Genomic DNA, 6,143 nt, shown 5'->3' with positions numbered 1-6,143 from the left:
CTCTGCCTCCCGGGTTCAAGCAATTCTCTGAGCCTCCTGAGGAGCTGGGATTACAGATGCGCACCACCACACCCGGGTAATTTTTGTAGTTGTAGTAGAGATGGGGTTTCACCATGTTGGCCAGGAATTGTAACACTTTTTAAAATATATTTCACAGAGCAGGAAATGATTAGAAATTAGTAATTCCCCCCTCTAATCACAGGACAAAAATATAAATTAAACACAATGGAATTCTTCCTACTCAGAGCCTTAAATAACCGCTCAAAGATAAACCAAAGGAAATATATCCTTGTAAGGTGTTAGATTTTTCTGAAGAAGTAGTCAGAGCTTGAAAATCAACCTGCTAGATTTTGGCATCTAGCTTTCCTACTAAGTGTTAGTTAATTGTTGTATACCTTAGTTTCCTATCTATGAAATGGGGCTAACAATAGCACCTGTCTCATAATTACTGTTAAGAATTAAGTGAGCCAGTGTATATAAACCTGTTGTCATGGTGCTTGTGACATAAAATAGTTCAGTTAGTGTTCAATGTGTTAACACACTTTAAGACAAAATTGCAAGTATGGTAGAAGTAATTGCTTGTCTTTAAAAATGATTTTTACAAGTTAATGAGGAAAAAAAATAACATGACGAAATGGAAATAGACAAACAAAAGAAGAAATATCGTTAGTACTTAAATGTATAATTTTAAAAATTCTATTTCAGTTGCACAATCATACTAATGCAAAATAAAGGAAAATGAAAAATTATGTTCTGTGCATCCATTAAATAAGATATAGTGAATAATATTTATATGGGAAAATGTGATATACAGTGGTTAATCCTTTATTGATGGTGACTTTGTAATTGTATAACTGTATTGGATATACATTAGGACATCTGTATCAACAGCTATTTTAGGTTAATTATCTTTGATCAGTAATACCAATACTGTGAATCTTGTATAATGAAATAACACCAATATGAAAACAATGCACAAATAGACTCTAATAAGGAAATCTTACATGATTAATAGTTTATTTACATAAGAATATTGTATGTGACTCAAAACTAAGCACTATAAAATTTACATCAAAAAGGAAAATACTTATTTTAAGTTGGCAAAAGGGATAGATATTGTAAGTATGAAAAAAAGGACAAAAGAAATCTTAAATTGAGGAACAACAACACATCACAGTGTATTAAATTAGCAGCATTTTGAGTGACTTTATTTCTTGTTCTTTCTCTCTTCTGTAACATGACTATAATATTTTTGTAATTTCAAAAATTGCTTAAAATATACATTATACCATATGAATGATATTAAATAAACAGGTAATTATGTACATTTCTTTGTGTTGGAAAGTCATATTGAGAATACACTGTCGCAGACCAAATGAGAAATATAACCAGAATTTTCTGAAAATTAATTTTTTAAGCCTCAAAAACAAACACAAGTTAAAAGCACAGTTCTTGTCCTGTGTTTAGGTATAAATTGTTATAAACTGAAATTATTAAGAAGAAATACAGGACCATCACATGAGCTTGAAGTAGAGGGATTAGACAGAAACAACAAGGGGTGTGTGTGTGTGTGTGTGTGTGTGTGTGTGTGTATAATATATATAAGGTATTTCATATATATAAAGTATTTCATATATGAACAATAAATAATGTAAAATTATATTTTATTGTTTGAGAATTCTATAATGAAATAATTGCTACCTTCATCTAGAGTGTATCATAAATCAGGCATTATATTCCACCTAAATTTTAAAGCTTTAAAACACAGTATCTTTTGAATAAATTTTGGAGACATATAAGGGAATGATTAAGATCAAGTTAGGAGTTCAGATAGTACTTCTTACAGGAGTTGATATCTTAGTCTAATATCAACTCCTATTGATATTGAAGGATGATTGAAGGATGAGGAAAATTTGCCAAACCAAAAATGTTGTGGCAAATAATACAGCATTATAATAGAGAAGAGATATTTGAAAAAGAAGTATCAATGTATTTGGAAAGAGATGAGGCAGTTCAGTATTATTAAAATGCAAATTACCAGGCGGGGATATTAAGAGAAGAAGGCAGAAAAATAACCAGGTGTTGGGAAAGTATATATGAAATATTTAGAAATATAAGCTCAATAGTTCTTGCCTTACTTTGAGTCACAGACCTCTGATTACCTGATGATAGTAATTAACTCTCTCCCCCACAACATTGTATATATAAATAAATGCACTCAATTATTTTGCATACAACTGTAGGGAGTTCACTGAGCACCTGAAATCTGTTAATTGACTCCCTGAATCCTGTGACAGGTGAAAAACAAAACAAACTATAACAGAAAAATAAAAAACTGGGCTCATTAATGAGGCCATAATTATGACAGAAGAAAAGGAGCTATAATTTCAGTAAATCTTTCTTGTTTCAATTTTGGAAATGTATTCCAACTGAACCCACCACTTCCCATTTCCATTACCCCTACCCAAACGGAAGCCACTGTTTACCTATCTGCTTATTTCACTGTTTCCATTCTGCCCTCCCATAATCTGTTATCTGTATTGTAGCCAAAGTGATGCATCTAAAAAAGATATCAAATAATGGTGTCCACTAATTAAGACTCTAAAGACATCTGTTTTTGCACTTAGATTAAACCCACAATAAGTACTATGTCCCCAAACTCTTGTGCTCTGGCTAGGGTCAACTCCCAACCTTACTTGGAACCATGCTCTCCAGCTGTATCTACTTTCTAGCTCATTGGATTCTTCCTCCCCTCCACCTACCTAGATTTTTTTTCCCAAATCAGGCCTTTGCATCTGCTTTTTCCTCTGTACCAAATACTTCCCCCAACTTTCTTATTCATTCCCTATCATTAAAATTCCAGCTCAAGTGTTTACTCCTGTGACAGGAATTCCTTGACAACCCAGCAAAACTCTGCTACCTTTAAGTCACTATTTCAATGATCTATTTTTATAAAAATTACTAATAGCTGATATGTCATGAATATTCAATTATGTTCATAGTGACTCTTCTTCTGTCTTTCTCTACGTGTATCCCCTAAGTAGAACTTGACTGTTTTTCTTCTCAACATCCCTAAATGCTTGGCACATAGTAGGTAGTCAATACATGTTAGATAAGTCAATTTCTCTGAATAATTGTGACTCTCAACTCTTCAGTATTTATATCTAAGTAAAAAGAAATATTAGATTGCATATATGTCCTGAACAAATGCGTTAAGTGAATGGATTATATCTTTTAGCAATTATTTTATGCTGGCATTTCTGAGAACAAGAAACCTTTGCAATAGATATAGTTCCTACACAGACTTAAGCAATTTTATCTTAAAGTTTGCAATTTCTGTACATCTAAAGGGAACTTAAAATTATCTGTATTTTTCTATCTGGGTCCTCTGCCAATTTCTTTTCCTGCTTATTTGAAGAAAAATACAAACGTTGCTGACAATTGTATTGATGCTGCTACCTATTGTGAATAATGTTGCAATACTGTATAGTCCATCTCAAGTATTAGAAACTAATAAAATAAAAATTCAAAATTGTACTAATATTTAAGTGTCAAAAGAATATAGTGTCACTTCTATTTTCTTAAAACTGTTATTTAATACAAGTAGGATGATCATGTTTTGGTTTGCCTGTGACAGCCTTAATTCATGTCTGTCCTAATTACTCATACTTGCATTCTCAAAGTATTCCAAAATAGATGACAATTTATATGCTCCCTATAACTACAGGTAATATTAACTTCCATATTATTTCACATAATATTATCTGTTAAATGGTGAACAGGATAATAATAAAGTAATTTCTTCTATAGGCTCCTGCAGAGATTAAATAATTTAGTGTATTTAATGTGCTTGCAAAGATACCTGGCATATAATGCATGCGAAATAAATGTTTGCTACCATTATCTAGTTCAAATAGAAAGGACAGACTAGCAGAAGCTGCCCAATTAAGTGGAAGAGCAAGCATTGAATGAACTCAGAATCACTGCTCCATCAAAGGTATCTTTTCTTACTTAGTTACATTTGATATTCTCCTGATATTTTCATGTTTCCTGGTTTTCTTCTGTAAATTGAAGCCAGGTAAACACTCAGGCCCCATGTAGTCTTTTAAAATTATTGCTTTCCTTGTAGGTTTTGTTTTGTTTTGTTTTGTTTTGTTCCGCATTTGACTACACTAGGAACAGGCTATGCTGAATAAAACAATATGACAAAACAGAGCATGCAGATATTATGTGGTTAGGAACACAATTTTCTCTTCATGTTGGGAAAGAATTGGATTTTGGAATATGTAAGAACAGGAAGACTAAGATAATCTGATTGCATGTATTGTGCATTAACTACCCTAACTCTTATAGCTCTCTAGTTTCGTGATATAATTTGTTTTCTTATATAAATCAGTTTCAGATGTGATAGACTTACACTGAAACACCAAAAGGCTGTATTATTCATGCATTCATGAACATTGACTTGCATTTTATGATAAGAAGTGTTTTGGGATTGATTTCTTTGTGATCTTCAAGACATTAAGCAATATTTAAGGACTACAACGCTGCTGTTCTTTAAGGTATACGTGATTTTATCTCTATAATTTATGTATGAAGATTTCAGTTATATTAAATCTGAAGCTGTTTAATTTTCCAGAAAACATCTCTAGTAAAAACAATTGGTCAGGAGCCCCTCAGTTATAAATATGCCTATGTGGAAGTTTATAATTTATTTTTGAATGTTAAATTAGCAAGGTATTTGTAACTTGGTTATTTTATTTAATTTAAATTAATGTTATAATTAATTTTTACTTATAAATTAATTACAAAAAACTTTGGAAAATAGTGCTGATTTATATTTGCTTTTTATTAAACTGTACTGATAACCATTGATCCTTGGTTTATGTTGCCATTTAGGTTTAAATATATTGTTCCATAAGCAGATCATTTTGGGAAATCTACAGAACCATGTCAATCTTTGACAGAAAACAGAGAAAGCTCCCTAACTCCCAAATTTGACTCAGGAAAAAAAAAAAAATTTTACCACTTATTTTTAGTTCACATTTCCTCAGATAATTGTCTTTCATGAGTGTATTCATGAGAAATGTAATGTTTTAATGTTATTTTATTTAATTTTTAAATTGTTTTATTTATTTTTATTGTGTATATTTATATTTATTATGTGCAGTGTGATGTTTCAATGTAGGTCTTCATGGTTGAATGATTAAATCAAGCTAATTAACATATCCATTAACTCACATACTTTTTTTTTGTAATGAGAACATTTGAAGTCTACTCGCTTAGCAATTTTCAAGGATACAATATGTTTTGTTAATTATACTCACAGTGATGGACAGCAGATGTCCAGAACTTACTCCTCCTGTCTGACTGAAACTTTGTAACCTTTGACCAACATCTCCTCATCCTCTGTCTTTGGCCCTCATCCCCTGGTAACCACTGTCCTACTCTCTGCTTCTATAAATACACATTTTTTAGTTTCCATATATATGTGAGATCATACAGTATTTATTTTTCTGTGTCTAGCATATTTCACTGAGCATAAAGTCCTCCAGTTTCATTCACTTTGTCACAAATGACAGAATTTCCTTCTTTTCTAAGACTGAATAGTATTCTATTGTGTGTATATACCCATTTTCTTTATTTATTCATTTACTGGACACTTAGTTTGATTCGTATCTTGGCTATTGTGAATAATATTGCAATGAACATGGGAGTACAGGCGTATTATTAGCATATTAATTTCAACTCCTTTGTGTATATACCTTAAAGTTAGATTGTTGGATTATATAGTAGTTCTAGTTTAAAATTTTTAAGAAACTTATCTTCTGTTTCCCAAATTGGTTGCACTAATTTTCATTTCCACCAACAGTATGTAAGTGTTCTTTTTCTGCATCCTCACCAATATTTTTTTTCTTGTGCCAATTATGCATTGAACAAAGGTCTAATATCTAGAATCTGTAAGGAACTTAACCACTTCAACAAGCAAAAAACTAAATAACCTCGTTAAAAAGTGGATAAAGGACATGAACAGCCACTTCTCAAAAGAAGACATACAAGTGGCCAATAAACATGAAAAGATGCTCGACATCAATAATCATCAGAGAAATGCAAATCAAAAACACAATGAGACACCATCTTGC

This window comes from Mandrillus leucophaeus, unplaced genomic scaffold (assembly GCF_000951045.1).
Source record: "Mandrillus leucophaeus isolate KB7577 unplaced genomic scaffold, Mleu.le_1.0 Scaffold455, whole genome shotgun sequence".
NCBI classification, from domain to species: Eukaryota; Metazoa; Chordata; class Mammalia; order Primates; family Cercopithecidae; genus Mandrillus; species Mandrillus leucophaeus.
Note: the sequence above shows the minus strand (reverse complement) of the source record.